A 25,711-nucleotide genomic window follows, 5' to 3' on the forward strand; every position below is an offset into this window, starting at 1 on the left:
GTGCCATTCCAAAACCCAAAACTAAGTTTTGTAGTGTTTGCCTCTTGTCTACCCATGTGAAGTGGCACGAAGTGACCTTGTCCACAAATGTTAGTTTACCAGTGTACTTTGAACAGAATAATAATTACTTTCACATCTGGTCTCCTTTTCTTTGAGGGATCTTGTTAAGCCAGTGGCCGTGGCCACAATCATAGCCGCCTGGCCCATGCAGGTTCCCATTTGATTCGGACAGATGGTAATGAAACAACAGAGCCAAGAACTGGTGGGCCATTAACTTTAATCCTAGCTTGCACCTGGTGGGCAAGAAATACACACAGTGGGAAAACACTTCCCTTTCCATTCAGGGCTCCCAAAGCCACTGACTTATCCAAGTTTCCTAGAATCAAAGGTTTCTACCTCACCAGCCTTATTCACCTCTGTAAAGCCAGTATACACGGCCACCATCACAGCCGCCTGGCCCATGCAGGTTCACATTAGATTCGGACAGATGGTAATGAAACAATGGAGCCAAGAACTGGTGGGCCATTACCGTTAATCCTAGCTTGCACCTGGCGGGCAAGTAAAAACACATACTGGGCTCCAAAACCCACTCATTCAGCGCTCACAAAGCTACTGACTTATCCAAGTTTCCTAAAATCAAAAGTTTCTAGCTCACCAGCCTTATTTGCCTCTTTTCCCCATCTTCTTCTCTCTGCACAAACTCTGCACAAACTGGCGTCTCCTTCAACACTCCACCATCTTGGCTGCTTCTCCACGTGGCCTCTCTCTGCTCTCCTCTGGGCTTTCTCCTCTAATGCTAATCTCAGGAACCGAGAGAGCAAGCTCCCGGTCTGCCCCACTATATAGTGCAGAAATCAAAACCTTTACTCCAATATACAAAATAGGGAAGTCTCTAATACAGGGGTCCCCAAACTTTTTACTCAGGGGGCCAGTTCACTGTCCCTCAGACTGTTGGAGGGCCGGACTATAAAAAAAACTATGAACAAATTCCTATGCACACTGCACATATCCTATTTTAAAGTAAAAAAACAAAACAGGAACAAATACAATATTTAAAAATAAAGAACAAGTAAATTTAAATCAACAAACTGACCAGTATTTCAATGGAAACTATGGGCCTGCTTTTGGCTAATGAGATGGTTAATGTGCTCCTCTTACCACCAATGAAAGAGGTGCCCCCTCTGGAGGTGTGGCGGGGGCTGGATAAATGGCCTCAGGGGCCACATGCGGCCCGCGAGCCGTAGTTTGGGGACCCCTGCTCTAATACAAAGTCACTTATCTGAGGCATGATGGGATTGTACCACCCCACATCAAAAAGGGTGGGAAAGGCTTAGTCCTAAAACCAAGCCCCAGGTTATAAGGATCCTGCCTGCCCACAGCCCGCCCCCAACACACATTAATATCACCTGGGCGATGGGCATCCACGTGGGCAGCGCCATCTTTAACAAAGTGAGCCTAGTATATTTTATCTGCCCAACAACCTCTGTTCCCCATCTCCTTCTCTCTGCACAAACTCTGCACGAATTGGCTTTTCCTTCAGCACTCCACCATCTTGGCTGCTTCTCCTTTCCTCCACGTGGCCTTTCTCTACTCTTTTATAGCATGGGCTCCTCTGCCCCATTTTACAGTGTAGAAATCAAAACCTTTAATCCAATATACAAACAAGGAAGTCTCTGATACAAAGTCACTTGTCTGAGGCATAATGGGATTCCTCATGGGAGTGCATCACCCCACAACATGCAACAGTCAAGGATGTGGGGAAAAGCTTAGTTCTGAAAAGATCTTAGTATTAAAAGGGCGGGAAAGTCTTAGTTTTAAAACTAAGCCTTAGGCTATAATGACCCTGCCTGCTTACAGCCTGTCCCCCACACCCAATGCAAACTATAAGTGAGCAAACATATATATCATATTTACAAACTTATTTGACCAACAGATCTTCCAAACGCACATTATTTATGCCTCACATCGCTGGACCGGAGGGGAGGATGGAGGGGAGGGGAGGATGGAGGGGAGGGCAGGATGGAGGGGAGGGCAGGATGTAGGTGATTACAGCCACCAAGGACTGAGGGACAACCTCCTGCCCTACATGGGCATTTTGCATTTGTCTGGCTTCTTAAGTACTTGTCGAGTGTCCCTAGTGGGAAGTAACATTATCTCACCCACCTGCAGGAGTGGGAATGTCTTGGGGTAAAGGGGCTTCCCTAGCTTTGCAAGGTTATCATTGCAGTCAAGTCTGGCTTTCAGTGCACCAGTTCTTGTGGTTTATTACAGATTATGTGGAATCTCTGGTGTGGACCTAAGGCCACAGAGGCTGCTTAGCTTTCTTTGCATTTTGTTGGTTTGATATGCAGATAGGCAGGGAGTTCCTTTTTGAATTTCAGCCATCTTCCAAGGTCATTTAGGGGCCTGGGGCATCCCCTCCATAGTCTGTCACTCCCTCACTCCAGGAAGTCTCCAGTGAGTCAGTCAGCAGCAAGGCAGCAGAGAGCCTCTTCTTGCCCCCAAACAGCTGCTTGAATTCATTCCTGGTGAATGAGAGCATCGCTCTTTAAAAAATGGAACAGAAGGGAAAAACCACAGGAGACAATGTCATGGCCATGTTGTTAGCAGGTGGAGAATTCCACTGCTCACCTGTGGGAGGGGTGAGGTGGAGCTGCTCCCTCTGCGGTCAGAGCGGTTACCGGCACCAGCAATCCTGCCGCGTGAGCGGGCTCGTTCTGGAGATGCTGAATAACAGTGGGGACGGAAAGCTATGGGATGAGACACATGAAAAGGAGGGGCTGCCGCATTCTGAAAAGGGTCTTTAGCACTATTTTAGAAAATACCCAAATGCCGGTGTAGAGTACATTGATTTTATAACATCATACTGCCTTATGGAGATTTGCACATGGAAATAATCAATGTGATGGGAGAACGCTGAGAAGTGTGGGTCCTTTCAGTGCCCCCTCCATGGGACACCTCCAACCCACTGATGTCTGGTTTCTTTCCATCTTTATGACTTAAAACAGTGGCCCCCAACCCCCAGGCCGCGGACCGATACTGGTCCATGGGCCATTTGGTACCGGTCTGCAGAGAAAGAATAAATAACTTACGTTATTTCCGTTTTATTTATATTTAAGTCTGAATGATGTTTTATTTTTAAAAAATGACCAGATTCCCTCTGTTACATCCGTCTAAGACTCATTCTTGACGCTGGTCTCGGTCACGTGATACATTTATCCGTCCCACCCTAAAGGCCAGTCCGTGAAAATATTTTCTGACATTAAACTGGTCCGTGGCCCAAAAAGGTTGGGGACCACTGACTTAAAACATAAAAAGATGTGTTCATTCCTATTTTTACAGGTAGAAGATAAATGTTTATATTATTTTAGATGAAGGCCCTTCTGGGTACGTTCTGAAAGCATGCCCTATGAGGATATATTCTTCCATGATTTTTACCTAGTTAGTAGTACTGACCTATATAAAACACAGTTCTTTCATTTAATTGTTAGAGTGTTGGCAGGTTCTTTATTTTGGTGGAACTATAGCGCAAAGATCATCTCTTCATCCGTGGTCGTGGGGCAGGTACTCAGGATTTCCTTGTGCTGTGGAGGCCCTCATTGGAAGGGGACATTACGGGAATGTTCCTTAAACAGATAAATAATTGGAGGAACTGAATGACTTAGAAGTCCACTTTCTTGTTTGGAAGACAGAACAGGCCAACATCTTTGCCTTGGGCCCAAGTGTCACGTGTCCAAGTTGGGTGTTAATCCCTGTTCTCACTGCGATGCCGAGGGCCCTGCAGATGGGGTCCGAGAGTTCCGCAGTGACTTTGATCCCAGGTGAGAGGTGGAGGCAGAAAGGGAGACTGAGGCGGCACAGTGAGAACGACCGTGACTGCGTGCGACGGGGTATGTCACTTAAACTACTGCGCCGAGTCTCTGTTTATGAATCAGGGATCATGCATTTCCTCTAGAACTGTTGAAGACTATTGTCCTTTCTCCTCCTAAACCTTTGTAGCATTTGACCATTTTCAAACCCAGTTCCTTCAGTTTCCCGCCTGTAGAGCTGGGAGACTCGTCTCCGTCTCCTGCCATGAATGGACATCTTGGGCTTTGGAAGGATCATTGAGCCCCTGTTTTTTGTTTCTTCTCCTGCAGTGTCTGTTTCTCTGCTCTGGCCTCTCTGTGATATTTCTGCTCTCTGACAGGCTGGGAAGCCTAGAGTGCACCTTGTACTGTCCCATGACAGTCACCAGCAAACCTGAGCGTCCCGAAGAGACGTTGGCTACTACTTCATGGCTGAGCGACTCTTGCTGGGCTCTGCAGGGATCCCAAGGGGGCCACGCTGCTCAGATGGTCCACTCTTTGTCACCCTGTGGAGTGGAGACAGAGTCTTCGTGTTGTATGTACAAGGAGGTTACACAATTCAGCTGACCTGGGACGTCTCTCTGGTCAGGGCCTCTGTTCACTGGGTGGACTGGGACCCGAGGGGTGTGGATGTTCCAGGTGGGGTGTCCTAGGAGGCAGCTGCTGTCTCAGAGGGCGGTAGGGGGCTGGGAGGGCAGAGGGCTGCAGCTGAGAGTGTGGGTTCTGGAGCCACACTGCGTGTCATACAATGGCAGTGTCTGTGGGCAAGCCCCTGTCATTCAGCAGTTCCCTCCCCTGGGAGGGGGCGACGATACCCACTTCACAGAGCTGTAGTGAGTAGTGACAGATCAAGTGTAAGGACTCAGCAGGCGCCCAGCATGGGATGCCTTAGGTGCAGGTGAGCTGCAACCATCCTGGGCATCATGAGGCCCATAGTGGGCTCTGTTGGGTAGGGAGAGGGGCCAGGAGGGCTTGGGAGAAGGTGAGCTCTGAGCTAGCCTTTCGTGTCCCTTTTGTGTGTCATGTCTTATGATGATACTGCCCATTTGCTATAGAGAACTTAGACTATTTAAAGTAAGCAAAAAATAGACCATCAGAACTAGTCCTTGGCCTGCCTCCGGAGGTGCCCACCGTCAGCGTTTGGTCATTCCTTCCAGACATCTCTCCCCTCCGCTGCACTGGGAAGGATGTCAAGGAAGTTAATGTTTCCCTGCACTTTTGCCACCATTTTGGTTTCTCATGTGTTACGTAAGGAGCAGTTTTTACTTGCTTTTACACGTCTGTCATGAAATATTCAGTGTCCCAGAAAAGCTTGGAGAATAACTTTAAGAGGCAGCATTGGATGAGCTCAGTCTTGGGAGGGGTGCGGCCAGCAGAGCTTTCTGTGTCCTTGGGCCTCCCTGCCCTGAGCCTCCAGGCGAGCTGACTTGCTATTTCCCGACAGCACCCCTCTGAGGTCTTTGTCCCCCGTCTCAGACCCCTCACTGAGGAGGCTGTGCGAGGCTGGAGGGTTCGACCCTATGGCAGGAAGGTCAGTGTGGAGCTGCAGGAGTCGAGGGCCCGATGCCAGGGACCTGTGTGCTGTTCGTGTCCGCACACGCCTCGGGCCCCGACCCGGCCATCCTTGCCCAAAGCCACTGATTTTTTATGTTGTGGATAGTTTTCTTGACCAATTATGTTTGGAAGTATAAAGCTTCCTACATTGAGCTTTCTTTTTCTGTGTGTGGTATAATAGATATGATGTAGAAATTTTACCATTTTAGACATTTTTAACCGAACAACTCAACAAATTAAGAGCATTTATGATGTTACACAACCATTACCACTGTTTATTTCTAGAACTTTTTCCTCATCCAAAACAGAAACTCTCTACTCATTAAGCCATAATGCCCCCTCCCTCACCCCCAACTTCTATTCTACATTCTGTCTCTGTGCATTTGCCTGTGCTGGGTGGGCACTTCCTCATCCACAGGTCGGAGAATATTTGCCCTTTGGTGATGACTTATTCCACATTCCATAATGTTCCCAGGTTCATTCATGCTGTAGCACGTGTTAGAAATGCATTCCTTTTTTGACTAATAGTCCATTATCTACCCAGTACACTTTTTCTCTCTCTTTTTTTTCCAAGTGAGAGGAGGGCAGACAGACTCCCGCATGCACCCCAACTGGGATCCACTCAGCAACCCCAGTCTAGGGCTGATGCTCTGCCCATTGGGGCCAAGCTTGTAATCAAACTATTTTTAGCACGTGATGGGAGGATCCACGGAGCCATCCTCAGTACCCAGGGTTGATGCGCTGGAATCAGTCAAGCCACTGGCTGTGGGAGGGGAAGAGAGAGAGCGAAGGGAGAGGGGGGGAGGGTGTTTCTCTTGTGTGCCCTGACTGGGTATCAAACCCTGAACATCCACACGCTGGGCTGATGCTCTATCACTGAGCCAACCAGCCAGGACCTCTACATAGTACATTTTGTTCACCCTGTCTCCTGTCAGTTGGCCTTGATGTTTCTACCGTTGTGTTGCTGTGAACATTGGCCACGTGACACCATGACAGAACAACAAAAACACCCCCCCCCAAATAAATAAATAAATGGCAGGCATTTCTCCAAAGAGGATATATAAGCAGCCAAAAGCACATGAAGAAATGCTGCTTATCATTGTCATCCTAGGGAAATTCAGTCACTGCCACAGTGGGATAGGGAGCATCTCACACCCGCTAGAATAGCTACACCAAAATAGTAATAACAGCAGAAAACTGGGTACCCAGACCTTCCCCTGGGAAGAAAACCTCAGGCCCAGGGCCACGGAGCACGCATGCCAGCAAACCCAATGCTATCTTAGTACCAGAATGCAGCTGTCTTGTCACCTCTGACCCGGTGACCATGAACCACTCAGAATCTGGTGGTTTTTAGTGAGGGGCCCCTGGGCCTAGGCACGGGGAGGGGAAAAGCATGCCGTTGTGTGTGTCACCAACATGTAGATACAAGTGAGGCTCTTTGTTTTCACCCATAAAATAGTCCCCTTCAGGAGGAGGGGACGCCCCTTTGCATCCCAGGCGACTGTCTGGATCACTGTAAACCTTCCCTTGAACTATATTGGCTGTTTAATTAGGAACAGGTAATGATGGAGGATGGTTTTTACTGAAGTCATTATCTTAGCATGTCTCCATGGGGAGCAGAGTTCAAGCAGGAGGATACCATCAAGGACATGGGGGACCCTGCAGTCTTGCCAGAATCTTAGCTTGGTTACTCACCCTTGGTAGGCGCTCCGCCTGTAGAATACACGAAAGATGGTTGTGTGCATTCTGTCCTTTGTGAAGTGATTTCATGGCCTTCTTGGTTAGCGTGAGCTCTTCTCCTGACATGTTCGATTTATTGGATGTAGCGGAAGCTTTGTGTGTGGTTCTGTGGTCAGGTTTGGTGACCCTCACGAAATAAATACATTTATATATAAAACTTTTGTGGGTCCCAATCATTTGAAAAGCTGGTGAAAGCCATGGAATCGCTCCTCAGACAAATGCAGATATGCCCACACATGTGATTTTTGTATCCAGTTTCCAGAAGGTTCAAAGGCCTTTGAAAGTTCTCCAAGAACCCTGTGTTAAGAACCTTTGTATTAGGTGAATTCCCAGGCCCATCCAAAAATTGCCAAAGTTATTAAGTCTGTGTGACCTCTACCCTTTAAAAGCATGGATGTTCTTTTTTTTAAATAAAGAAATAGCTCATGTAAAAACTTGTAATTTCCATGTGGCCAGTGGTTTTTTAACCAAGGATTGAGACCCTTTAGGGATTTGTAAAATAATTTTAGTGGTTTTGGGGCCAACCTATGAAAACAATGTAATGGAACGGAAGAGAAAGGAAACCAGGCAATATAGGCCTGCCGGTCTCTGTATTTAGTTGGAATGAAAAATATGGGTCTCAGTTTGAGAAAACTCTTACTTGTTTACTATAGGTATGCAGGGCAGTGGGAGCAATTTAAAGAAATGCAAGCTTTCTTTTTGTGATACATTTTGACTGTGTTGGCTCCGTTTCTTCCTCATAAAAAGGTTCAAGAGTTCAGTGTTCCCACTAACATTTTTATATCTCAACATCCTACCTCAAGACATCACTTATCTACAGTCAATTTGCGAATACCAGAAAGGTATCCTCTCTTGAAAGTAAGCTTAAATTGTAATTAAATTATTAGGCTCTCTGGACTTCCCTTTACTATTTAGCCTCTTTCTTCCCCAACCAGCTCAGGATCAGGGTGATCTGTGCCCTAACTCCACTTACTCACCCAAGACGAGAGATGGTAAGGGTCCCTAGACCTTTCCTCATCTGTAAAATGGTCCTGATGATGCTGATGTTCTTCTCCCAGGCTGTTGGGGAAATTAAATGAGCTTATGGGCATACAGTGTGTGGCCTAAGTCCTCAAACGGCATTCATCAGTATCCTCAGTTGTGGTTGAGCTGTTTGAGCACCGTGTAGTAGTCTCTGCTTTAGACCCATTTCTCAGAATGAGCCGGTTCTGGCTGCATTTAACAAGCAGATGAGCACGCCGGGCACAGCAGTGTCCTTGTTTTAAAAGCATCTGCTTAATCTTTTTATTTTTTATGTAGACTACTTAACTTCTTTTTTTTCTTTTTGTATAAATTGTTTTGCCCCCGCATATCATAAATGACATTAAAAGAACAATCTGTCTTTCCTTTCTCTATATTGTGAAACAAAATCCTGTTTGCTTGCAAATGTTGCTTATTTGCAACCCAGATGGGCGTCTGTGTGAAAAGGCTCAGAGTCCCATGGACAGACGCGCAGTTGCCGGGGTCTATTATTAAAGTTAATGTGGTAAAACACACACACGCACACGCACACGCACACGCACGCACAGCTAAGACATTTTCCTGGTGTCTTCCCCCCTCACAGTGACTTTTGGTATGTATTGTGTTAATGTTTAAGAAGAGAAGTTTATTGAATTTTCCAAGAGTATCGAACATACTCAATCAAAGCAAACATCTGTCCTAAATTAATGTGCCTGGGTTCTGAGAAAAGGTTATTTATCCATGAAAAGTTTGCTTCTACACCACTGTTCACATATGGCAAGAAGAGTGAAGTTGGAGCTTGCTGTGTCTTACAATAATAATATGTTAGACATCCTCTGTGCTAAGAACTTTCTCTGTGCGCTGGGCCGGTGTGTAGCTGCTGTGATTTCAGATGAGTAGCTGCATGTAATGTGGTTTGAGGAGATGCTGACCTATCCCCCGTGGGGCTGGGGCCACTGGGTGTTCAGATTGCACCTCCCGACCTTCCTTCCATTCTGCACGGTGACCCGCCCTGTTTGTGCCCCTGGGGAAGGATGCCACCATTGGTCCATGGCAGAATTTCACAGGAAAGGGAAATAGATATAGGGTCCCATGGAGCTGGTGGAGTTTTCTTCTCAGCTACTTCTGAGAACTTGGGCAGCTCCATTGAATGCTCTGAGCTTCATTTGGCTCATCTGTAAAATGGGCCTCTTTGTCCTGTGGCTCCAGGGAACACTGCATAGGGAGAAGGCTTGAGTGTCCTTCTCTGGAAGGTACATGTTTATAAGGAGGGAGATCATTAAAACTGATCATCTAACCATGGACTGTTATGGTTGTTCTTCATCTGGGTAGGGGATGCAATTTGTGAGCAGGAGGGTGATTTTAGAGCAGGTTCCTGAAGCAGTATCATTTCCCCCTGTCCCTACTGTTTGCAAGGGTCCTGGCATTGCATGCTGGGTGATACCTGCTAGCCAAGCCTAGTGTCCTGTGCTTCTGCATTCATGGTTCACTTGGTATGGGTGGTGGGTGGTGGGGTGGGGTGGGGATTGTGAGGTCTTTTTAGGAAGACTCATCAGGGTGGATTTCTCACCACTTCCAGAAGAGCAGGAAGATTGGTGATGTTAGCTCCCACTGCAGCCTTCCTGACCCAGGCTCAGAACGCCTGCCTCCTGCTCCCTGCTCTCGTGCAGGGGTGGGTGGGGATGATGAGGTTGGTGAGTCAGGAGGAGCCTCTTCCGGCTCGCAGACTCCACTGCGGAGGTGGGGGTGGGGGGAGCTGTTGTGAGATTTGTGCACAGACCCAGGTGGGACATGATGAGTCTTTAGAAAAATGACTCAGTCTTGTGTCAGCAGCGGTGGTAACCAGCTCTCTCTTGCTGCTGTTTAGGCTGACATCAGTAAAACCACGAGTCCTTGGATATCTGGGTGGTGTTTTTAGAGTGATTTCATGTTGGTCATTTAAAGTTCTGGGCTTTCACAAGGTGAGTGTCTTGAAGCAAAAACAATTTTGTAGAAATATGGACTCTGATGTTGGGTCTGTCCCCCTTTTAGGAAATGAACAACTAATGCAGGGCCTCCTCTCTCACCCTGGGGGTCGTAATTCCCCAAGTTCACAATTTTGGACCAGGTTCCTCTTAATGCATCTACGAAGAAGTGCCAGAAAGCATTTCCCGACAGTGGAGATGGGAGCAAGGGAGGAGTTGAGGTTCCCTCTTTGGACCTGGAGCAGCCCGACAGGCACGTCGTCATTTGCCTGTTGAGAGAGCCCTGAGCCTTGCAGGTGCTGACACGTTAGGACGCGCTGGCTCTCTGCGTTCTCTTGAGACCAGGTGGAATGCATCCCTTTGTCAGAGGATTCCACGGCGCAGGGCGCCGAGCTAAATGGAGAGAAAAATGCCAGTTGTACTTGGCTGCAGAGAGACATTTGCCACACGGCCTTCCACAGCTCACCCCTGGGACCAGGTCAGTGGCCGGCTCACAGGCAGCATTGGTGGGAAGACCCCCCTTCCAGGCTGTTGGCTGTGGGAACCAGAAGGGCTTCCCTACAGGGTCACTACCTCTGAGGAGAGGGCTCAGTGGCAAGGGGCTCTCTTAGGGAGTGTCAGTGTCCGATTCTGAAGGGCAGCTGCAGAGGCTGGGCTGTCGGTACAGCACGTCCAGGCTGTGGGCTTTGAAATTCAGCTTCCATGAGGGTCAAGTTCCAAGACTTCTCTGGGGCTGGTCATCACATGTTCCCTCTGCTCACAGGCTCTTCTCCCACAGCCTGATGAGGGCCTTGATGAGGGCCCTTTGACCAGTGCTGGTGGCATTGGTCAGTATGAGAGACTTGTGTGCCAGAGGACAGAACTGAGGCCCAGTGCTGGTCTGTCACCGCCGTCACAGAGCCGCCTGCGGTAGATCTGGGACTAGAACTCACGCCTTCAGACTGTGACAACACAGACTTAGAACCTGATGGTGACTTTGGTTTGTTCCTCAATTCTCGTACTGTTCTCGGGTGGCACACCGAGGGCTTTGTGTGTTGTGTGTCCATGAAAAGACAAAACAAGGCCCTGAATCTGCACAAACCTGCTGCTGCTGCTGAGGGGTCAGAGAATGGGAGGGGGGGGGACACGAGCATGTGGACACACGTGGCTACAGGGGTTTGTCTGTGTTCTAAAGTGAAACTAGCAAATGTTATACATACTCTCTTTAATTTGCATTCTTAATTAATGTAGTAAATCACCTGCTAAATTGTCTCGCTTTATCACATGATTATCCATACCTGTTCTGTACATGAGTGTATAATGTAGAATACATAAATATGCTATCATGCTTAAAATTATGTTTTTATTTTGAAATAGTAAGAAACTTTGAGGGAAGTTTTGTCGAATTCCCCTTGGTTTGGTTTCACTGGACGGTGTCTTGGGGTCGTCAGCAGACACCTCAGTGTGGGTGGTGTGTCCTTCGCTCTTGGCCTTCCCTGGAAGTCCTGATTTTGACCCGTCCCATTGTTGGTGGTGTCCACTCACCGCCGGCTCTTGGTTGAGATGCAGTCTGCCAGCCTTCTCCGCTGGGAAGCTACTACCCCCACCCCCGGTAATTAGTAAGAGTTTTATGGGGAGATATGCACATCCCCAATTTCTCATGAAACTTAGAATTATGTGTATGGACACACACTCACTCATGGTTTCCTGTTTGGGTCAGTGGGTTATATAATGGTAGCAGTCCTCTTTATTCTGGTGCTCATGTCCTCCCTCCCTGATTTCACTGTGGGCAGTGGTCCTTCAGGCTTCTTGTTGGTCCTGCTGTGTCGCTCCCACCCCTCAGTCCACCAGGAGCCTGTGCACCCTGGCTGCTCCCGCGTGGGTACCTCCCCTTCCCCATCACACTGCTAGGATTCTGACATGGGTCACCAGGTTGGTTTGTTTTTTTTGGTATTTTTCCGAAGTGAGAAGCGGGGAGGCAGACAGACTCCTGCATGCACCTGACCGGGATCCACCAGGCATGCCCACCAGGGGGTGATGCTCCACCCATCTGGGGCGTTGCTCTGCTGCAATTGGAGCCATTCTAGTGCCTGAGGCGGAGGCCATGGAGCCGGAGGCCATGGAGCCGTCCTCAGCACCCAGGCCAACTCTGCTCCCATGGAGTCTTGGCTGTAGAAGGAAAAGAGAGAGATAGAGAGAAAGGAGAGGGGAAAGGAAAGGAGAAGAGTGTGCCCTGGCCAGAAATCGAACCCGGGACTTCCACACGCCAGGCTGATTGATGCTCTACCACTGAGGCAACCGGCTAGGGTCAGGTCACCAGGTTTTCAAAAAATGATATTTCGTGATTATCTTGGGGTCTATATACCACAGACACTTTTGTGAAGGTTTTAGGGGAGAATCGGCCTGTTCAGAATGTGTACGCTGGCTTTGGGCCTGCAGGCACCTCCTTACACAAATTACGATAAGACTTAGGAGAGGTTTAGTCATGTTAAACCCCAAGTTTGAAATGGCTCTCATCATCTTTTCTTCCCACAGCTGGGTGTTGGTGAGATCTCCCAGGTGATGTCAGGGCAGGAAGCTGGGGGGAGGGGCCGGGCCTGGCCGGGTCTCTCTCCTTCTTTTGTCTCTCCTCCTCTGCTTTCTCTGACCTTCCGTCCTTCTCCTCTGAGCCCCCCCACCCCCAGTTCCTCAGCCTGGGAGCCTCCTTGTCACTCAGCTTTTGAAGCAAACCCTCACTCATTCCCACTCACTTTTTTATGTGGTTTATTACAGTTTGCCACGCTAAAAATAACCAGTGACACTTCTTGCTACAAAGATGTTTTAAACATTGTTTATAAATAGATGGTTTTAGAAAAAAAGCAGTATTTTATTGAAGCGATGACCATAATGAACACTTCAGTTGCATACCCCTTGTTAAGCAAAATATTTAATTTTAACTCCTTTCTCCTTGTCTCTCTCTCCACACACACACAGACACACCCACCAATGTGATGAAAGAAACTTTGCTGAGACAGAGAGGAGTTGGGTAAATTTACCAATTCCAAACATGTCAAGGATATAATGTTATCATCTGTTATCAGAATTTTCTAGGACTAAAGATGTTCTTTTTGCCCACTTGAATTTTAAGTAACCACGCTCACATTAAAAAAAAATCTAACCACACCTCAGGTTAGCACGGCATGCTTACCTGTGACGCCCAGTTGTTTGGCTGAACTGAGTTGAATTGACCCAGTTTAAGGCTGGTGGGGGCAGACTCCCTAAAAACAGCCTCTCCTGATGGCTTGTTGAGACAAAGGGCATTTGATCTGGGGTTTAATCGGGGTGTTCTGATTGCTGTGCTCCTTTAGTTCCAGCTTTTCCCTCTTCCTTCTTTTCCTCTCCTGGTTGCTGTCCCTCCAAATACTTATTTCCATCACCGCTGTTGACCATTTTTCACCCTTCTGGTACTAACAGGTAGGAAACCTTTAAGTTGGCCTGGAGTTTCTTTATTTTATTTTATTTTTTACTTTAGAGAGAGAGAGAAAGAAGAGAGAGAGAGAAAAAAAAGGGGGAGAAGTGGGAAGCATCAACTCATAGTAATTGCTTACTGTACGTGCCTTGAGCAGGCAAGCCCGGGGTTTCAGACCGGCAACCGCAGCGTTCCAGGTTGACACTTTATCTACCGAACCACCACAGGCCAGGCCTGGAGTTTCTGAGGAAACTGAGAAGGGAGCTTTTTTTTTTGCTTTAGCAGGAGAACATACCTGTAGCTTTCTCAGCCGAATAGCGGCCATACTTTCAGGGAGACCCCCTCCCCAAAGCAGATGTCTCCCATTTCATTGTTTTTTGGTGAGTGGGAACTTGGGGATTCACTCTGATCATTTGCTTTGGCTTTATCTTAGTCATTTTTCTCCCCAAAGAGTATGGGTTTTTTTTGTGTTTTTTTTTTTTTTTTTGTATTTTTCTGAAGCTGGAAACGGGGAGAGACAGTCAGACAGACTCCCGCATGCGCCCGACTGGGATCCACCCAACACGCCCACCAGGGGGTGACACTCTGCCCACCAGGGGGAGATGCTCTGCCCCCCCGGGGCGTCGCTCTGTTGCGACCAGAGCCACTCTAGCGCCTGGGGCAGTGGCCAAGGAGCCATCCCCAGCGCCCGGGCCATCTTTGCTCCAATGGAGCCTCTGCTGCGGGAGGGGAAGAGAGACAGAGAGGAAGGAGAGGGGGAGGGGTGGAGAAGCAGATGGGCGCTTCTCCTGTGTGCCCTGGCCGGGAATCGAACCTGGGACCTCTGTACGCCAGGCCGACGCTCTACCACTGAGCCAACTGGCCAGGGCCAAGAGTACGTTTTTCAAGGTCTTTTTGTTTTGATGCTCATGACTGCAGGAGTGGTCTGATCCGGGATCCAGACATTGCTTAAAGGGGAGCATTGCAGGGCCACATGGCAGGACGGTTGGCCTATCAATTGCATGTTAAATAATGTTTCCATTCTCCGAGCCTGTTGTCCTGCCTGGGTGACAGACCAGGCCTGCTGCCTATGTTCAGCATACATGGCTGACTGTGCTGAGTGTAATTCCTACCCGAGCCCCGTTTTTATGCCTCTCAGCTACAAGTGTCTGCCGTTAATGCCCTTGTCTGTGTTCCGTAGCTCTGGGCGGCTGAATAACAGAGTCTAGAGAAGACGAAGAAATCGGACCCAGGGTTTTTACTGTCTAGTTGTACATTCTGCTGTATTGATCCAGCACTTATCAACCAGGGCCTGCTGAAATTGGGCATCGGTGGCCAGGCCTAGGCTCTCGGTCTGGGTCCTTCTGGTGACCGATGAGGATGATCGTGTTTGTGTTGATGGGACACTCCACCTCTTCCCCATCCTGAGCCCCGAGCACCTTGTGACTGCTCCATTGTGGCTGTTGTCTGTGCTTGTGAACAGCACGTTCATGCCACCATGGAATCGCACTCTCCAGAGGCACTCCGGTCTAGAACTCACAGCTCAGATCGGGCCCTCCTGTCACTGCCGTCTGTGCTTGCGGGTGGTCTGTTCTGTGTCCTGTGGCTGGTGCCTGCTTCTGAGTCAGCTTGGCAGCAGACATGTTATTGGCCCCTCCTTTTATGAGAGAGCAGGGATTTGGTTTTTCTCTCTCAGAACTATGACCTTGGGAAGTTAGTATAGAATCAGTATTTCAGCAAATCTACACTTCAGTATATTTTTGGTTAGTAAATTTTGTTTTGTGCATACCCGAGAGGTTCTGAGGTAATATTGATAAATAAGGCATTCCTGTTAGCAGTCTTCGTTCCAAGGTGCTTATGCTTTTGTCTGTAGCTATCTTGAATCAACAACGGTTACTTATATTTAGACGATGAATTTTCTGTGACTTTATTTTTGGGTAATGGCAGTCTTGTCCACAAGCTTGCAAAGTCAGAAGTGAGCAGAGAAATGGTCCAGGGTTCCACGAGGTGATGGTTGTAGGCCTCACTTCTCATCTGTATCATTGGTCCTGGAAGAGGAGTCCGGGGCCCCCCCTCATGATGTGACGTGCTGTGCTTTCCTGTCCTGTCAGAAGGCTTCATGTGCTTTTATTGGAAATGAGAAATGCGATTTTATAAACGTAGGTGCTTCTTTCACATAATACTTTCTGTACTTGTTTATTTTTTGAAAACTTCTAATTATGGTACAAGATATTGATTCTAATCAATATCTAAGCTACCATTTATTGATCACTTCTGTGGTTCCGACAGCAGACTGTATGGCTTCTAATGGACTGTTCCAATAACTTATTTCACCCCCCATTTACCAAAGGGGAAACTGAGTTGCTGATAGGAGGTAACTTCCCATAGTTCTTTAGGTATGTTAGTCTCTGAAGCAGCGTCCCCACCCGATTCTGTCTGGTGCTAAAGGCCATTTTCTGAGCTCTGATCTCTCAGTCCCTGCCACTTACTGGCTAATGACAGGCAGCTGAGTTTGAGCCTCTCTTGTCTGGGAACAGACCTGGTTTTTTTTTTGACTGATGCTGTTGGGCGTTTCACAGTTGCTCAAGACCTATTCATTATCTTTTTCAGATTTCACTTGGAGATTAATAATTAACTCTTAAGGGCTTTTCCCATTGTGTCAAGTTCACACAAAAGAAGCTGACAAGCTCTCTTTATAAGTTTAAGCCTACGTAACAGACAGCACAGGCCCCGACAGGAAGCTCCGCGGACAGGTTTCGGGCTTGCTCCCCCTGCAGTTTGGGCCAATGTCAGCAGTGACCTGCATTCCCAGGAACGCCCGGTGTGTGGCCAGGTACGCTCCGTGGAAACCAGGCTGTGCTCTCCCTCAACCCGAGGAGTTATGGAGAAAGGTGTGTGTTTGATTGACTCCCAGGGAGGGGACACCATGCCTCTCTGAGACTATGCATATACCCGGTTACAGTTATTTCTGAGCAATCCGTTGCTAGATCTTAAAGGGTTATGGCTGCCAGTGTTAAAAGCACAACAGAACAAGGCTGTGGCTAGAAACCTCAGTTTGTGGTGGTTGACGCTTTTCATTGGTGGGCAGAAACTGCTAATAAGATGTGTTAAATGCCAAATCTAAATTGTTGCTGTCTAAAATCACCCCGTGGAACCTGTGTTCTTCTCTCCCCCACGCCTCCCCTCCTCCAATACGTTTAATTAACGTGGAGTAATAGATTTGTTACTTTCTCTGACTCACTTGGAGCAAGGTTTGTAAAACGAGGGCTTGGGTGGGGGGCATTTATACCACTGTCTTTCCGGTTATCACAAGTGGACCTGGACTGGGTCTGATGTGATCTGTGCGCGCTGAGTAAGAGCCTGGGAGCCAGAGACGTGGCAGGTTCGTCATGACACGCGTTCTCACGGACGGCGTTGCGCTGTGGTGGGTGATGGTAGGATCTGGATGAGGAAGACAGAAACCTGGAGAGGGAAGATGACCCGACAAGGAGAGGGTGGCGATGTGAGTGGTGCTCAGCACTGCCAGTCAGAAAGCACCCAGGTTGCTGGGCACTTTGTTCTGCTGCAGCAAGAGAAGGAAGCGGGTTTTGCCAGGATGAGGTTGCCCAGTAGTGGCCCACAGAACACTTCCCCGTGGGACGTGTTCCACACTGAGCTCATGTGAAGGAGAACGTTTGGGAAACCCTGGGATCCGTTTCTTTTCTGCAAGGGGTGGGGCTCCCCGCGCTAACTGTGGGATGGCGGTGCCGGAGCACGCGCGGGCACGCCCGGTGCTTGTGTGGGATGTGTATACATGCTGGATGGCAGTGTGGGGTGAGAAATGAGCACATGCTTTGAAGGATGTAGGCCTAGGGTCAGGTGGCCATCAGGCCACTGATTCACACACTGGACAGTGGACAGATCACTTACACAGAGATGGGTTTGAAGTAACACATGTTCCCTTCCTCCAGGTTCCTGTGACAACTAAATAGATAGAAACCTTTTCAGAGTTTGAAGCACCCTGCACATACTAGTTTTTCATACACCCTCTAATGGCCTACTGCACATAATATAAACTTGACCTTTCTGTCACTTCTGGGTGCACTGTTTGGTGACACTATGTAAGTTTAGTTTATTTTACAACCATCAGCACCATCCAGCTCCAGGACTTGTCCACCTTCCCAAATGGAAACTCGGTTCCCATGAACACGAACATCTCCCTCCCCTCAGGCCCTGGCGTCCCCCGTGTCTCCTTGACCATTCCAGGAGTCACACAATGTTTGCCCTTTTGGGTCTGGCTCATTTCACTTCAAGGATATTCTTCTCTATTTGCTTGATGTGCCATTTTTAAATTTTTTCTTGCTGCACTCATCCCTAGTGTCATTCTTTTAACACACAGCACCGTGAGCGTACACCTGTCCCTGGCGTGTTTCTCTGGCACAGCTCGGACGGGCTGGGCCCATGATGTTAGGAGATGGCTCATGAAGGATGCGTTTCTAGGAAGACCTGGTCATGGTGCACTCCATCCTCATGTAAGGACAAAGGGGACCCGGGCTGTCCCTGACAAGGACACAGGTTTTGTTTCTGTTTAAATCCATATTTGAACTAGAAGAGACATGAGATTTAACACTGGAGCATTGTCCTTTTATTGAGCAGGTGATTTTACGCACAGGCAGAACTTCTAGAATTTTATATTTCACCATTTTTGCTGTCTAAAAACGGTGACTCGCTATGGTGCTCTTCTGAGGAAATTCTCTGTAATCTTTGGAGTGGAAAGTAGCCATCTCAAAATTAGTCTAATATCTGAAATGACCATTCTAGCTTATTTAAATAAGGCCTTGGGAAGGTGTTTATTTATATGAGTATAATCTTCTATACCATGATTTTATAGTAAAATTGTTTTTAAATACTTATTATTAAGCCCCCCTGCCTCCCCCCCACACAATTAGAAATGTCTTCTTTCCCAAGGATTTCAGCAGTATTCTGAATTGCGCTGACTTGATGGCACCCTGGGAGCGAGAATCGAAGGAATTCTTTGACATGAAAACAACTCGAAGAGCTTATTTGCCCTCATGGAAATGAAGCCAAATCAGGGACAGGCCCAGGACAGCCCTTCTGGGGGTGTGAGGACTCAGCGGTAGAAACCAGACAGGATGGGACAGGTGGTCCTGGAGCGGTGCCCTGGCCACCTGCACAAGCGAGGCTTTCAACGACACCTTGGTTTAGTGCATGCACTGGCTCAACCCCTCTGTCTTCTCGTGGGTCCTATTTTGAAAGGAACACCACTTTTGGGAAAATCAACCCCTGACACTGACCATGTGCAAATCCCCCCCCCCCCCAAGTGGCCATGCCCTCAGCATCCTGCCCTGTGTAGCCCAGTGTTAAGTGACAAGGGATTGTGTTTTATGGAGGGAGGATCTGAAGCCATAGAGGAATTAAGTGACCAGCCCGATTTAACAGGTGTCCCAGGCACTCAGAGAGGGGTGCCCATTCTTCCTGTTGTGTGTGTTCTTTGGTTTGGCCCTTGAGCGGGTCAAGCTTCCTGCCCTTTGGTGGAGCAGAATTAGGATCCCTTAGGCGATGCTCTCAGCTGGCTCTTTCAAGGTGAATATGTTTGGAAAGGGGCACATGTAGGGCTTAGGAGGGCTGTGGTGACGTCTGAGCCTACCCAGGCTTGGTTTCATGTCAGTGCGGCTTGTCAGCCCCAGCGGGGTGGGAGGACTCTCTCCCGGGGTGATTACTCAGGAGCAGGTGTGGGAGGGTGCTGAACAATCCTCTGACCCTCCTCCCATCGTCCCGGCTTTCATGGGAATTGGTGGTGAGGATTGGCTGGGCTCCCCCTCCCCCGCCCGCCCGGTCTCACTGAGGGCTTGACTTCATGGCTAAGGGGTGGGGAGGGTGGTAATTTCAGATTGAAGGACAGCACAGAAACATCGCCACAGGGAAGCCTAAGCACCCGGGACTCCATAACTGGTGTGCGTGGGGGCATAAGCATTGTGAGGAGGCTGGTGTGTTTGTGTTTCACAGCCTGCAAATGTGTTTGATGCTGTTTTCCACATTGAAGTAAAAGGGAACCACAACTCTTGAGGATACTGGCTACAAAAGACATCAGTTCCAAAGGAGATAATTGTCTAGAAATGCATGGCCGAGGTGACAGCATAGAAGTCAGGCCACTCTCTGCAGTGACCCCGTGGTGTCCTGGAGTCAGGGTATGACCAGGAGCACCCCAAGTCAGCCTTCTTTCAGAGCCTTAGGTCAGTGGACTTGTGGGCTGGCAGTAAGTCAGGCACCTGCTGGCTGACCTGTTGTAAACATTCTGTGGGGAAATCCATCTTATTCTTTTTGTTCTTTGGGAGATATTGATGCCAATATTGATGCTAGAGAAAGAAGTCTTGGGGAATGTGATGGTTAATTTTATGTGTTAACTTTGCTAGGCTCTGGTGCCCAACTGTTTGGTCAAATGCCAGTTTAGATGTTGCAATGAGATATTTTTTAGATGTGATTAACATTTAAGTCAGTGAGCATTTAGTAAGGCGCAGATTACTCTCCTTTAAGTGAGTAGACTTCATCTGACCATTTGAAGGCCCTAGGATTAAAGATCGAGGTATTCTAGAAGGAAACAACTCTGCCTCCAGATGCCTTTGTCCTCAAGAGTGTAGCAGCAACTCTTTCCTGGGTCTGCAGCCTGCCTGCTGCCCTACAGAGTCTAGTCTGGACTTCTTAGCCTTATCCATCCATCCATCCATCCATCCATCCATCCATCCATCCATCCATCTGCCCATCTACCTGCCCATCTACCTGTTTATCCATCTGCCCATCTACCCATTTATACGTCTGCCTGTCTGTCCATCGATTTGTCCATCCATCCATCCATCCATCCATCCATCCATCCATCCATCCATCCATCCATCCATCCCCCTACCTGCCTGTTCATCTGTCCATACATCCACCCACCCACCCACTCATTTGTCCATCCATCCATCCATCCATCCATCCATCCATCCATCCATCCATCCATCCATCCGTTTGCCCACCCATGCACTAACACACCCACCCCTCTGTTCATCCGTCTGTTCGTCTATCCATCCAGTGATCCATCAATCCAGCAATCCATCGTCTATCCACCCGTGTACCCATCCATCTCCTGTTTGTTCTGTTTCTTTGGATAACCCTAACACCATGGAACATTATGCTAAGAATAATAAGTTGTGGCCCCTTCTCTCATGGAACTTGTGATCCTACCAGAGAGGAGATGAATTAATACAAGTGTTCAAATAATTGATAACTGGTATTCAGAGGAAAAAATGATGAAGAAAAATCTCGTAAGAGTAGAGATTTTCCAAGCTTTTCAATAAAAGTCTCCATTATAAAAAGATAATTAACTTCCAACCACTCCATATGGCATTTTATTTTATTTTTTGAAATAGGGGTATTTCGTCTTAGAAAATAATACACCTTAAAATTATATTTCATTATCAATATGCCTGACTCCTCAGCTCTTTCTAAACTCCTGAGGAAATCTTGGAGTAAAACGGACTCTTCAGAAAGATACTCCTTGACTCCTACGACCCTCTGCTGGGTATGCCAGGGGTGTTTGTACTTCAGTTAGCTGAGTCTAGGTTGACATGGCGGTGTTTCCGAAGGACAATGAATGCACTGTGAATGTGCATTAGTTTGTTTGCAGTGATGTGTGCATTGAGTGGTTGGGGCAGAGGAGAGAATGTCAGCAGCAGGGATTGAAGGCAAGGAGACCTGGGTAGAAGGACGGATAGAAGAGAAACTGCATGGGTTTTGAAGGGAGGATAGGGGGAGAAGGGATGTTAACTGGCCAACGAAGGCTAGGTCTGCCAGAATCCAGGGTCTCTGTTACATTTACAAATCATGCCGCCCTCTGGGAGGATCACAGTGTAGGAAGCTTATACCCTGAAAGGTGTGTCAGATTGAAACTGTCAGTGGGATAGCTCCATGGAGATGTGCAGCAGATGACCAGGAAGAGGTTAGGAAGAGAACTGAAAACTGAAGTATGGGTAGATAAGAGTGTGGAAGGAAGTGAGTGCATTTGTTCAAGAGAAAAGTTCCACCAGTGGTGAGTTGGGTAGAAGTCTGGTGGGACCTCCAGGGGGAGCAAGAGGAACATGAGGAGGGTGGGGTGTTGTATCCAGGGGAGGGAGACAGACTGGCAGGGTCAGATGGCCACATGAACTTCTCATTCTTTGGGGGCCCCCCTCTGTCTGCAGTGCCTGTCTGGGTTGGAGGCAGGCCAAAGGGCGACAATTTTTTCCAGAAGATGAGACCTCTTCTTCCCACCATGTGGACCAAAGTTTTGTTCAAAAATATTTCTGTAATACTTTTGCTTTGTGTGTGGTTGTTAGCCTTTATCCTTCCAGACTACAGGACTGGCATGTCCTGGCTGTGTCTGAGGTTATCCACCCTGAAAAGGCAGGGGTGGCAGAGGTGGGACGGGGGGAACGTGGTTGCTTATGGCATCTTGGTCAATCATCGTGCTCTCTTGTGGTGGGTGGGGTGAGGAGGTTGCAAAAAACGAAGCCTTCCTTCTTCTATCTTTTTCTTTTTCTACAAATGGCATTGTTCTGTTCACTCCTGGGGAAAGGATATATATTGATTGTTATCTTGATTGCAAAAGCAATTTAATGGCCCCTAGTAAGAGCTGGTGCTAGGAGCAGTTCACTTCAGAGCAGCCTGAAGTTTTTAGCACATGTCTACAGACCCAGTCTCCTGAATGGTAATCCGTTGCTTTCCTGAAGTTTCTGGGAGATTTGGATCCTGCAGGGATGTTGCTTCATAAAAAGGCTAAGTGTAAGGTGGGGGGTTGGGGGGAGTAAAATTCAGACGTTTTCCATTTATATGGGGAAACTGAGGAACTTGTCAATAAATGGGCTCAAAGACAAGTAGCGTCTGATTCTGGGACAGTCCTCCCCTCCCCTCCCCTCCCCTCCCCTCCCCTCCCCTCCCCTCCCCTCCCCTCCCCTCCCCTCTCTTTTTGCACCTTGCCACCCCCACCTGTCAGCCACACCAATGGAGGATAGAGTGAGCCTGCCTTAGGTGGGACAGGTTGGGTATGACGTACAGATAGCAGGGGAGGAAGAAGGGAAGGGAAGGTCAGTGGTTTTGTTCGTGCTGGGGCCTTGTGGAGGGGACAGAGATGTTCCTGTAAGTTTGCCCCAGACTTTTCCCCTAGTTTCCAGATTGTCTTCTCTGTGCCAGAGCAGTGATCTCCAATGTTGAATGGATGTGTGAGATGATCTCATTAGGGTGTGGGAAGGAGATTTCAGAATATCTGTTTCTATCTTGTGTATTTACATTTCCGTGTATTTCTGTCCCAAGTCTGATAAACTATGTGCATTATCAGCCTACACAGAAATTTAAAGTGTGTGTGCCATTTGAACAGTTGCTCCTGTATAGAATTGATACATTAATTAAGCAAGTGGTGACACTCACACTGTTTTGGGTGGGCGCTCTCAGGATGACCTTGTTGAATGGGGATGCCCACACATGTGTGCACATGCATGGCCTGGACAGGAACATTCCCGTGAATCCTTAGGAGGCAGTACAGCGTGCTTCACCGGCTCTGTGTGTGGTCTCGCAGATAATACTTGGCAATGACCGTCAAGCTCTCTGAGCAAGTTGCTGTCATACAAGAAACAGATTTGCCTGTGAATTTATGTATCGTTTTTTCCGCATTGAGACTTTGATGTATCGCTTTCGGAAATGTTCCCATGCTTCCTGGGAACGGTCTTTATGTTGAAAGACACTGATTATCCTCTTATGACTTCAGGGTGGGGTGTGTGTGCTTTGTTTGATTGTTTTTTGTTTCTTGTTTTCTCTTCCACTTAAAAAAAAATCCAGCCTGCCACTACTTTGTGTGCATTTTACTTCTTTCCCAATTTGTTATTCCTCAAAGATGAAGGTCAGTCGTCACTCTGCTGAAAGATCCTGCAGTATCTTTAAGCGTTGGCTGTTCTGTCATGCGTGGCCTGGGCCCAGCCTGTGTTTCCTGTCCCTTCATCGGTTCTGTACTCGCTGTAAGAAGTGTGCTTAGCAGGGAGGAGGATCTCACGGTGGTTCCTGGGATAATACTCACGGGTTTTGACTTAAACCAGTGAAAGAAACATGGACTTCTTTTTAAGGACAGGGAGCACAGACACTTAATTTTAAAGAGCATGAGTGATCCAAAAGGTTGAATTGATTTACTTTTGACCCCATGGTTAGTTCATGTCTTTCCTGCCATCTTTGTCCCCAGCGCCTTCCTTGTCATGGCCACTGACATGATCAGAGTGTCACCTGGGATCTGCCTGGGGTTGGGCTGCTGGATTATGTTTTCTCCCATGTTCACTGTTAATAATGCAGGTTAGCCTCGTGCCCTTGTCCGGAGTGCGTAGGCGTCCACTCTTTTCTGATTGCGGGCATCATAAGGGAATGTTCTGTTTCCTCGTCCCAGACACATAGAGGGTGCTCAGTAAGTGTTGGTTTGGTTGAACTGAATTGGCAGCAGACAGTAACATTCTTAATTTATACTCTGATTTGCCTAAACAATTCACAAGCAGTTTTTAAGTAGTCCTAAGTACAACACCTACAAAGCTTATTTTTATATACTCTATTTTATAAGATGCTCTCAGTCAGAAGACGTTCCACAGTTTTATGAGTAAGAAAGAAAGGAAATGGGCCAATGAAATTGCACTACACACAGCAATGTGATTGTAAGGTAGATTTAGTTTTCAGGATGTCCAAAGGGAGAAAGGTGTTTCTTGGAATCTGTGGAATGAGCAGTTGCATTTTACTATTAGAGCTTCTAGTCTTAAGTATGTAACTGCAAGACAGAATTGATTTGCAAATTAAAAGTTGTCATTTTTCAAGGTTTTTTAAAAATTTTTTTATTTCAAAATGGGCAGAGAGGAAATGGGCTTTGGGCTCAGCACCCAGGTAGTCTTATGAGTGAGTCTTTGTCTCTTCTCTTTGAAAAGGTGAGGACTTATAGGTAAAAAACTACGTCCATTTTAAAAATCCTTAGTAGGCATTCCTTTTGAAATAATAATAATAAAAAAATTGATTTTATTTGACTACAGAGTGGAAATTTTTACTTCCTCTTTGATTCAAACCCCATGTTACCACATAACATGTATCAAGATCGGTGTTCATAGTATCTCCTTAGCAACAGTATCATACGGGACTCATTAGCATTGCTTTTACACAGGGCAGCTGTGTTACTGTTCTCATTGACTTTTTGGTTTTTAAATAAAGCTGCTGATCGCAAACATGCATACTTAGATCTTTTTTCCTCTCCATCCTCAGTGTCTGAGTGACCGAAGTATCCCTCTAACCATCTTCTCTTAGAGAATGTTACCATCTCACACACCCTTTCTGCCAACACAGGCGGGCAGCGGCAGAAACAGAGCCAAGGAGGAAAGAGTGGGCCCCCTGGGCAGCAATTCTTTGTGATGGACCCTTTAGGCTCAGAGAGGAGGTGCTCACAGAATGGATTTGGTATGCCCCAACCCGGTGACCTTTCCAAAAGTACTGTGGCGTTTCCTCAGCCCCCTGGGCAGTGGGCAGTCCCCACCTCACTGCTGACAGGAGTAGTTGCCACACCCACAGCTTGGGTGTGAGGCCTCACCCCAGGGCGCCTCCCTGACTTACAGTGGCCTCCTGCTGTGTGTGGGACAGGCAGCTCTGGGCCTGGGAACATGCCCTGTACGGTGACCCTGGGAATGAACTGGTCAGGTGACCATGTCTGGCTCTGCTTCCTGATGAGGAAAGGGGGCCCCTCGATACCCTGACTGCACTTTGGGCTGAAGAACTTCCCTCTTGGCTTCATGGTGAGACAACAGGTTAAAGGAGAGGCAGGGCGGAGGGGTGGTGACCGTCATGGAAAGTGCAGGTTGTATTGTTGTGCTCTAGGGTCACTTGGGCAGCTTGGTGAAGGCGTTGGAGGCAGCGGCACCTGCTGGGTCTGAATGTCCCTTACCTTGTAGTGCCTGCCCTCCGCACTGCTCTCACAGGGCTTGCATCCTTGAGAAGGAAGATTTCGGCTCTGTTCTGTCTCAGGGCTGAGCCTGAGGCTTGGCAAGCCAGAGAGAATCCCAACCAAACTCCCCCCGCCCGGGCGAGACCAGCTGCCATAGCACACCTCCCACTCTACCCTGAGGTCTTGAAAATGGCGAGGGGTCTGCAGCCGACCTGGGAATGGGAGGCAGGTCAGCTGA

The 25,711-nt window shown here is 48.0% G+C and overlaps 1 protein-coding gene across 7 annotated transcripts in view; it reads left to right on the top strand.

The window, feature by feature from the left end:
- TIAM1 (TIAM Rac1 associated GEF 1) overlaps positions 1-25,711 on the top strand; it is a 315,885-nt gene that overhangs the window by 156,367 nt on the left and 133,807 nt on the right. The window contains exon 1 of one of the 7 annotated variants that reach the window (XM_066370375.1): positions 10,510-10,583. The exons of the other annotated variants lie outside the window; for them this stretch is intronic. The gene's annotated coding sequence lies outside the window, so the exon portion shown is untranslated. Of the gene's footprint in view, positions 1-10,509; positions 10,584-25,711 lie in introns of those variants that run through there. 7 annotated transcript variants of the gene reach the window in all.

The sequence above is a fragment of the Saccopteryx leptura genome, chromosome 2 (assembly GCF_036850995.1).
Source record: "Saccopteryx leptura isolate mSacLep1 chromosome 2, mSacLep1_pri_phased_curated, whole genome shotgun sequence".
Lineage (NCBI taxonomy): Eukaryota > Metazoa > Chordata > Mammalia > Chiroptera > Emballonuridae > Saccopteryx > Saccopteryx leptura.